General features: G+C 53.2%; 2 pseudogenes, besides 3 other annotated features; both read left to right on the top strand.

Moving 5' to 3' along the window:
* Positions 1–10,230: a sequence feature (areas not merged during assembly with more than two copies in the genome that could not be assigned to a particular haplotype).
* Positions 2,603–2,628: a microsatellite.
* Positions 2,859–2,898: a microsatellite.
* Tc00.1047053506539.21 lies at positions 2,957–5,944 on the top strand (annotated as a pseudogene).
* Positions 7,289–9,349, top strand: Tc00.1047053506539.10 (annotated as a pseudogene).

Below are 10,230 nucleotides of genomic sequence, written 5' to 3'. Positions count from 1 at the left end.
TTACGGCTTTCAGAAGCAAAGCGGCGACAGAGTAGGAGCAGGGCTCCAGTTTTCCAGGAACGTCTTTGAGCGGGATTAAGTATTGAGGCGCGACGTATTGCTGTGATTTCGGCCTGCCCTGGCGTGGCGAGTGCACAGGGTGATCGATGTCTCTTTAGCGGTGGAAATGACGGACCAAGCCATCCCAGTCAGTTTCCACAATAATCTTCAAGTGCACTGCCGCCATGGCTGGATCCCTCAGGTGTGCACGTGAAACGTGGGAGCCTTGGATGCTGCGGCATTGGGATTTGTTGCCCGTTACGGCCCGCGTGTTTTGTGTGTGCAGGAGGTGTGACGGCCAATTTTGGCAATTTGCACATCCCTTCACGGCGCTGTCTTTGATTTATTTGTCGCACCGCATTCCACAGGCAAGGGATATCGTCGCGGATTGGCCACGCTGGTACGAGGATCCTCACACGAGGAGTTCCTTCTTTTTCCCAATTTCCCTCCGGCCGTGCGAAGTTCATGTACCACAGCAGATACAGAGGGGTGTGGTGTTAGCATGGAGAGTACGATATTCACCGAGACTTTTTCCACGGCAGCGTGCGCCTATGCACCTACTCGTCGAACCGTGGAGGCACGCGAACAAATGTCGACGGTTCTGGATCACCTGGTGACTCACATTGTGGACGTACCCTTTTGTCTTGCCCGCAGCGCCGAGGAGCGTGCACACGGATACAGCTTGTCCTTGGCCACTGCGGCGTGTCCAGGAACGAAGCTTGTGATGCATAAGCTAAGAAGGCGTCCGACCTCGCACAGCTCACAGACACATGGACCACCGGCATCGTTTTCACTGGCCGAACGTATTATTCGTGCCCGACAGCTCAAGCCAGAAGATTACTGCTCCACTGCAGCAGGCGACTGGGAACCCACGTGCACGGACGCCACTCTTACTCGTGGGGAGGAGGCTGCACTGGCCCGCCTCCGCAGCGGGGTTTCGCACAAATACGGATGGCTGCTACGGCCCCTGCAGCCCGCCATCCCACGCACATTCCGTTGGTGCGGCCCGGATGCTGCACAGCAGGCACGCAAAGAAATTTGCACGGAAACGCCTCCTCCTCCTGCTGGACCCCACACCGCCACGATCCGACGGCCGGCAGACTGCCCGGTGTGCGGCAAACACTGCAGCTGCCGCACTGGTGTCGTGACGCACATGGTTAACCCCCATGGCTTTACGCGCTCTCCCAGGCGCTGCGGGAGTTCAGCTTTCCCGGTGAGCCGGAACCGCCAGAAATCCCACTGGAACCACCGCCCAGCACTTGAGCGAGGACGAGAGTGAGAGACGGCACAACGATCGCACCCCCGCCACAGACTGCACAGCCCATGCCGAAGCCACCCCATGCAGTTTCCGCATGGCGTTGTAGGACAAGCAACCCGGAATCGTACTTCATCTTCGGCACTTCCACAAGCAAGAGTTCCCCCGACAAATAGGAGGCGTTGCCAGGAATATGACGGTCTGACGGCATCCACACCGTTGGGATGCATGTACTGTGTGAATTCAGGGCTCAGGCTCAGGCGGGACCGCTATCCTGCATACGAGCACACGAACACTCCAGCACAGAGCCACGGTCGGCACCGAAGAAGGAAGCACTTCATAAATGCCCTTGATGCGACAGGCAGGCGGAGAATGCCGGGGATTGACCACCCACACACGGCACAAACACCCGACAGCAAGAAAACCAGGACACTAAAAAATGGAGATTAAATAGCCACGCGCTGCAAGGCTTGAACCTCCGCATGAAGAACATCAAACCCAAACAGAACCCCCGCCTCTGCACAGGAGAATGCCACCGAGAAACAGTGCACCGTGTGTCTAAAATGGCACGCACACATGCGTTGATGAACGTCACGCTGTCGCCGATGTCACGACGGCAGAGGGGTCAGGCCGCCGAGAAGGCGCAAGTTGCCCGGCGACGACAGCCCGATGGGATCACCACCAGCTTAGTTTTGCCGTCCAGCATGCGGGCTTCCGTGCCACAGCAATGCCTGACTGACCCGCTACCGCACGGCACGCCACGGGTATCTACCGGACATTGTGAAAACCGGCCGACCGGAACTGTGCGGAGAGGCAGGTCGGCATTTACTCCGCTGCCCGGCTCTGCAGGCATCCAGAAAAAAGCATGGAGCGGACATTGGGGAGGTGAGGAAGCCGTGCTTCACGGAAATATTGGTGTGTCTCCACTTTGAAGTGGAAGGTCTCTGCCCCAGCAGTACCTCCGCGCGGCGAGAAGGCACGAGGCCCCTCGCAGATGCGGCAGGCCGTATTTGCTGCTGGCAGGCTGCCCTCTTCTCCCTTTCCTCATTTATAGCGTCCATGCTTGGTTGGTTGGTTCTGTGATTTGTTGTTTTATTGCTTCTTGGCGGCAACGGATTATCGAGCCACCGCGCTATCCCCGGGGCGGGTGCGTAGCGGTGGTGTGTGCTTCACGGCCTCCACTGCGGCTCCCACTTCTGGCGCCGGGTCTCTCTTTTACATCTCCGATTGTTGGGCGGACGTGCTTTGCGATGGTGGCTGGCGTGTGGGCCTTTGTATTTATTTGAGAAGACAAGAGGAATAGTAACAATATATATATATATATATATATATATCAACATCGCTGAATAGATATCAATATCGACAACTAAATACCTATCTATATACATATGCAGCCAATAAAATAGCAATTGAATAAACCAAGTAATCAAGCAATCTGTCAATTGTAGGGGAAAGAAGGGATATATCCATATCTATACAGATGCATCAATGAATAAGAATAAAGTATCGTTTTTATTCCCATGCCCATATCGATATATCTATACATTGATCAAAGCTTATTTTCATATATATATATATATATATATATATATATATATATATATCTCCATATAATTTCTCCTCCGTTCTTTATTATTTGTGGTATTTTGCTTCCGTTATATTATGTATTCTTCTCCCGTGAGTTCATTCTTACTTTTTTAGAGCGCATAGGCATTCCGTCCCACAGACAAGGTTTCATATGCATTGAAGCACACCATCGGACAAAAGTCGCAAGGGGTTTGCGAAGCCCCATCCCAATTGAATGATGATTGCTATCTTCTTTGATCTTCTGAGGAGCTGCGACGTGTGACTGCGTTGCCCCCGACACCCAACACAATGACAACTTTCAACGAGCAGTTTGCAGGCTCATTGTGCAGTTTTCTTGAGGTGTACTCCACACCCTTATTTTAGGAGTGAATGCACGGTGTATCTGTAGGGGATGCTGAGGGTGGCGTCAGCGAGGCATGGGATAACATGTGCTCCGGAACAAGTGTGTGGCGTTGGCCAGAGGAGGCATTGTGTCAACGGCATCACTGATTGATAGCCGGAGATTTTTGGGCCTCGATATTTTGAGCCTTAAGGAATGGAACGCTGCTGGCTGACCAGGCGCCACTCGCTATCTATTCTGTCCTGAATGTGGATTAAAAGGCGATGCGGACGCGTGCAGATGAGGAAAAGGAAATAGGACCTTGTGTGGACATGCAAGTGGACGCGTCAGAGCGTCACGATATCCCTCAACAAGTGTGGAGCTCCCGACCCTGTGCTTTGATTGTTCTGATAAAACTGCCTGGGGTGGAGGTGAGTGCGCTGACTTCCTTTTCACCGAAATTTTCCTTCAGCTGACAGTCTGCGCGGCTGACGTGGAGGGACATCATGCGCACCTGTTTCCGGCGGGTGCGATGCCGTTTCCCACATATGAGGGCAACTTCCCCGATGATGCGCTCTGTCATCCTCACTTGTTTTATTTGACGACACGGCGCAACGCGGGGTTGGTGCTGAGCGACGAAGGCTTTCCGTCTCGGCTGGAACCAAAACGGAGAGCCCATGAAGAGACATGCTGCTCGCGACTGGTTGATGCTTGGCCTGTGAGGAGTCTGTTTGCCACTGTGGAGCATCTCATCCGCTTGAGTGCAGAGTCCTCTACACATTGCACGGTTCTTGTGCTCCTGAGTAATGCCGATAAGGGCGGACCGCATGATGGTGTTTTATTGCTGAAAGGCACTGTGAGGAGGAAAAATATTATTCTTTCTTCTTCCTAGACGAGACGAATCCGTTCTTTGATTCAAGCACGAATGTCTTGTCGCAGTTTTTGTTGGCCGCTGGTGGCTTTGCTGTTTATTCCAATCAGTGGCTCTAACTGGCGGCTCCAAGGCCTAATATCGACTGGCGCCGTCGTTCTTGGGCCCACGTTGCTTGGCCCAACAATTATTTGTGCAACTGGACAACAAATTTCCCTGTGGGCATGGATCATGTTTTGCAGAATATGACTACAACGGCTGCTGAGTGGGCTGGTGGCTGTTGCGTCCTGTATGACTCTTACAATGTTCTTGCGGATTTCACTCTGTTGCGTGTAAGTGATGTTACATCTGTCTCTTGCCGTGTGGCAGAGGCCTGAACCAATGAAGGATAGAGTGTTTTGACGAAACACAGCACATACAACCCTCATGTTGCTCATAGTTGTGCTTGTTTTCACTGCGAGTTTCGACGTGGGAACATTTTGTTATTTTGTGCGGTATGGGGATCACTTATCCGGTGGCATATTGCCGTGTGGTGGTCTTTGGTTCAAAGGACCCTGTGGAATACTTTGTGAGGGCGAAGGGTGATGGCAGGACTGTCGTGCCCGCACAGACGGAGACGAGAACAGGGTGGTTGATGTGCCCTGTAACACTGCGCTCCCAATTGCGTCATTGGATGCGTGCAGAGCAGGTGGCTCTTTGGTGTCTGTTTGCTTCACGGCCAACCCGCTGGCCCCTTCTGAAGGGCATTCAAGAACATTCGTTCTCTGAGGGTGTTTCTGCTGTGTGGTCCGCACACTGCAGTGTCCGCTCCATTGGGCCTTTTTTTTGGTGAGAGAATGGTCTGTTGCACTTCTTGGACTTCTGTGGTGAGGGGGAGGGTCATGGGGCAACATGCCCGCCGTTCCGGTGTTGGCGCGCCGCGTACTTGTGGTCGCGTTACGCAGGAGGCATAATATTCTGTTGCAGGATGAAAGCGACGTGTTCTTTTCCCTTGCCAGCAATGAACGGTCCTCTTGTTATGCTGTTTGGGTGTTTCTGCAGGACAACAAGCTTGCAAATGGTTACGAGGGATGTGTGACTGCAGGGCTTGAGCGCCGGTTTGTTTTTTTCTGAGGGGCGGTGTTTAGGAATTACAGGCGCTTGCAGATGTCATTGTCAATGTGAGGGCAGGTGTTTCAGCCACCCGAAGCGCGGCTGTTGGGAAGACGAGTTTCACTCTTGCAGTGGGGGCAGGCATCGACGAGGCGAATGTGCGGGCTCACCACCCTACTTTCTGTACTGTTTTGCCGCGACGACTGGATCTGATTGCCAGCCACATTGAGCCGTTGCCATGTGGCCGCAACGTTGTCTCGAGGCGGTCGAGAGGCCGCAGGGCACGGCAGTTGCATTCATCCGTGGAAGTGCCATGGGGGAAGAAATGCTAGCCTTTTGGCGTCTGACATCTCGCTGCCTTTTGAAGCCATATTTGTTGAGTCTGTGAATACTGTCTGACGATCCTGCCTTTTACTGGATGATTGAAGCTGCTGAGATGTGGAGGGTATTTGCTTCACCTTCTTTCGGTATCCTTTTCGCACGCCGTGTTCGAGGTCGGTTTTTGATAGCTGCATTGCATGGGGTGCTGCAAGGCAGTGCTTTATGCCACGCGATTGTGTTGTGGGTGCCATGCGGTGGAAATATTTGACTTCGTTGAGGTCCCCTTGGAGGGTGGGGGTGGCGATCCTCCGGCGCGGGTGATTGTTGACAGGTTCACACGCCCCTTTGAACCTGCTGTCTCTTTGTTGTACGTTTATGAATTGACCGCGGACATTGCAGAATATATTCAGGTTGCTGCAGTGCTCCATACATTCAAGGTGTTGTCCTCCGCGCCGTTAAACTCGGCAGCTGTCCGACCGGTGTCTTTGAACAATTCGGGAGGAGGATTCGTTCAATTTGTTCCGCGGCTGGAGTCACTTCTTCCGCTTCTGTCAGCTAGACACGCCCACAGCGTCAATTTGCTTTTTTCCCTTCAATGGGAGGAAAGGGTGACGAAGAACCTCGAGAGACAGTGGCTTTTTTTGTTTCATCGCCGGAGATCGGTCAGCGGCAGTTGATGCATCAGCCCTTTCTGAGGGTTGGCGACACAAACTCCGTGGCTGAGACGATTCGGATGTAATTTCACAGGGGCAAAATCCGCGCTTTATTTCCGTGCTTATGCCGATGGAATGCAATGATTTGTCCCCTTCTTGTGATGCCTCGTGTGTGCCATGACACTACATTGAGGAGAGCAGGAAGTGCTATTGTGCATGCTATTTTTTTATACACCACGGCTCCTTTCAGGGGATGTGATTCGACTGTGTGGTGGGTCGGTTGAGGGGGAGGACGTGGATGGGCCGCGCTCACCCGACTGCTGCGCCTCATTTTTCTGAACGCTCTGACCAAATTGCTGGTCTCCCTTTGCTTGCCTTACCGGGCCTGGCGACCCCTTGAGGAGGGGTGCGACGGCGTGGACTGTCAGGCTGCTGAGGAGGCCGTGGCTGCGCGGGATGTCCTGCGGAATTTTTTTGCGTTTTAGGACTACTTTAGAGAAGAGGACACTTCATGCCTCCTTCACGTTCAGGAGAGTAAATGGAGGGATCGCGGTTGTGGGATCGCACTTCACGAGTGTCTGCGCTCGTTGATCGCGTCGACGGTGCGCTCTGTGTGTCCGCGACCCCTGCCGACACATCTCGCCGTGTTTCTTCCGGTGAACGGGAAAATCCACCGACACGCCGAGGTGGTGGAGGATGTTGCAGCGAGGAACGCTTTAAAGGTCCTGCAATGAGGGAGCGCTGCTTGCAAGGATCCCACAGCACATGGGATTTTGCTTGCTCCTAATTTTTTTGTCTGTCTGCTGGCTGTCTGTTGGTTGGTGCCGCTTGCCGGAGGGTGTCTTGGCCTGTGCGCAAACGTCAATGTCTCTTCTGTGTGTGGCCTCGCAGTGATTGAGCCGTTGTGGACGGAGAGAGTAATTACTGTGGCGGTTACGACGAAGCGGATGTGTTACGCCGTGAATGGTGGCGCCACCCACTTCCCTGCCACGTCCTCTTTTGGTGCTTTTTGAATATTAATTTGATTTCTTGCACACAAGCGCACTCAGGCTAGGAAGGAAGCTACGACCAAGCGCTAATCGCTACTGTGAAATTCGAAGGCTCTGAAAGGACCAACAACACACACACCGCCCACACACACATATATTTATATGCTCTCACGTGTTGCTGCTGTCATGGCACCCCGTACACACAACCGTCGCCGCGTGACCGGATCCAGCGGAAGGAGGAGGGAAGGAAGAGAGAGTGAGCCGCAGAGGCCCAACATGTCCCGGCGTTTGTTTATTTCCGCGGTGCTGCTTCTCCTTGTCATGATGGTGTGCTGCAACACCGTGCAGCCTGCTGTGGTGCCAAAGTCAGGGCGGGGATCTAAAAAGAAGAAATTGTTTGTGCCGCAGAAGACGCTGGTGCAGCCGAAGGTGGGGTTGTTCCAGTTACGACGAGGGATTCGTTTGCTTCACTCTCTCTCATCAGTGCTGGTGGAGTAATTGCTGCTTTCGCCGAGGCTCACATGAATGCCGAATATCAAGGTGGTCAATTAAGTAAGCCCTTTTCTTCTGATGTTGTTGCGGGGTACATCGACTCTGCGTGGAATTGGTCCACTGTTGTTGGTGAGGTCAATAAAGGATACATGGAGGGCACACACTGTGCTTGGTGCAGCGGAGGGAAAGGAGAGTTTGGGTGTTGTGCTCCGCCACACAACAATCTCAAAGGGCAACGGAGTGTTTCCTCTTGCGGGAGGCTCTGATGTGTCCTACGAAGGTGGGTGCTGGAGAGAGGGCGGCTTGGAGATGAAACTGGCTGTGGGTGATGTCACGAATCCCACGGGTGACAAGCAGAGTGGACGGATCGAATGGGGCGACCCCAAACCACTCTTGAAACTGATCTGTTCTGCTTCTCACGAAGGTGACTGGACGGAGTTCATTGCTTCTGGTGGCGCAGGTGTTGTGATGGAGGATGCCACGCTTGTGTTTCCTCTGATGGCGGAGAGTGAAGCAGAATACGTTTGCTCCATGATCATTTGCTTGACGGACAGCGGCAGTGCCTGGGCGCTCTCTGAGGACATTTCCCCTGCGGAATGCCTTAACCTCCGCGTCACCGGATGGGAGGGATCACTTCTCATGAGTGTTAACAGCGAGAATGGCCAGAGGGTGTACGAGTCGCGAGACATGGGGACAGCGTGGACGGAGGCCATCGGGCACTCTCAGCCGTGTGGGCCAACGCACGATCAGGAGTTTCTCAGAAGGAAAGCCTGCATGTGGATGCCCTCATCACCGCGACCATTGAGGAAAGGAAGGTCATGCTGTGCACTCAGAGAGGGCATGCCTCGGGGAAGAAAAGGGCCACTGCGCTCTGCCTTTGGGTCACGGACAACAACCACACGTTTCTGTTGGACCGGTTGCCGTGGACAAAGCCGCGGATTGGATGCTCGACAGCACTCTGCTGCACTCGGATGGCAATTTGCATCTTTTACAACGGAGGGGCAACGGTGGGGGCAGTGTCATTTCAATTTCCCGCCTGACGGATGAACTGAGTAGAATCAATTCCGTCCTCAGTACTTGGGCACAAAAGGACACTTTCTTCTCCAGCGTGTCTACACCCACGGCGGGTCTTGTGGCAGTTTTCTCCGATGTGGCCAGTGATGACCCGTGGAACGACGAGTACCTTTGCCTGCATGCGACGGTGACGAATGCAGCGAAGGACAACGATGGGTTTCAATTGACGGGACTTGAGTCCAGGGCAATATGGCCTGTGAACACTCGGGGTGATGAAGTGCGTCATGTATTCTTGAGCCACAACTTCACACTTGTGGTGTCGGTGACCATCGAAGAGACTCCGAGTGGGAACACGCCTCTACTGACTGCGGTGTTGGCGGACACTGCGTCCAATCATACCGTGGGACTCTCGTACAGCCACAATAAAACGTGGTAGACGTCGATCGAAGGCAAGACAACAACACGGAGCAGCACTTGGGAGCCGAGGAAAGAATACCAAGTGGCACTTATGCTGCAAGGCAACAAGGCCTCTGTGCACATTGATGGTCAGTCGCTGGGGGAGGAAGAAGTGCCGTTGGCAGGCGAGAAGCCACCTGATGTCCTGAGGGTCCGCTTTGACGCGTGCGGCGGGCACGAATCCCACGTGACGGTGACGGACGCCTTTCTTTAGAGCCGCCCACTGAATTCCACTGCGATGCGTGCACTCAAGGACAGGGTTCCCGCTCCGACGAGGGATGCGGCTCCGACACCACCCGAGAGGATTCGAGTAGTTGACAGCGTCAGAGAGCGCGTTGCTGGGGATATTACGGAAGGGAAATGAATGGGCACAACGCCCCTGGACACGAATCCCACTACAAACAGTCACCTCGCAGGGTGTGGAGCGGCGTGAGTCCCGACGACCGCCTCGCCTCTCTCAACGACGTGAAATTGACACTGCGTGATTTAGGCGGCAACAGCACCGTGCGTGTGTGCGTGTCTTGTGTGTTGCTTCTTCCTCTGGGATTGTATTTGGGTGGTGGCAGCCTTCTGAGCCACAGAGTGTGGATTTGCGACGCCTCACGGAGAATGCGTGCCGCATTGCCCGCACTTTTTAACTTATCTCTTATTTCTTTAATTTTTTTACTTATTGGTGTCTTTTCACTGTAGTTCAGCTGGAGTAATAGGTACTGTTGTTTCTTCTTTGCGTAGTGTTCGGTTGCTGCACACTGTAATGAGTGAAGTGTTTCCCGCTCTTGTTTGCTTTTGTTTTCGCCCACACGTGTTGCCGGCCCTGCGGCTGTGGAGTCTCACGGACAGCACGAAATGAGGATTGGAAGAACAGGCCGGATGCCGCATGAAATGTGAGGGATGTTGTGTGGGCTGGTGGAACAGCGCAATCTTTTTTAATTATTTTAATTTCGCTTTTCCTTTTGTTGGTGCGGGCAATATGTATATTCACGAGCACACGGTTGGTCGTCTTGTGATGCTCGGTCCATGAAATAAAAGTCCCGCCAAATCAATTTTTGTTTCATTTTTTTCTTTTAATTTTGGGAGTTATCCCGGACTCTCATCTTTTTTTTTTTTTCTTTTTAATCCCTGCGGCTTGTTTCTGTAGTTAC

Source organism: Trypanosoma cruzi, genomic scaffold (genome assembly GCF_000209065.1).
Source record: "Trypanosoma cruzi strain CL Brener 1047053516605 genomic scaffold, whole genome shotgun sequence".
NCBI lineage: Eukaryota > Euglenozoa > Kinetoplastea > Trypanosomatida > Trypanosomatidae > Trypanosoma > Trypanosoma cruzi.
Note: the sequence above shows the minus strand (reverse complement) of the source record. Positions and strands in the feature narration are given on the sequence as shown.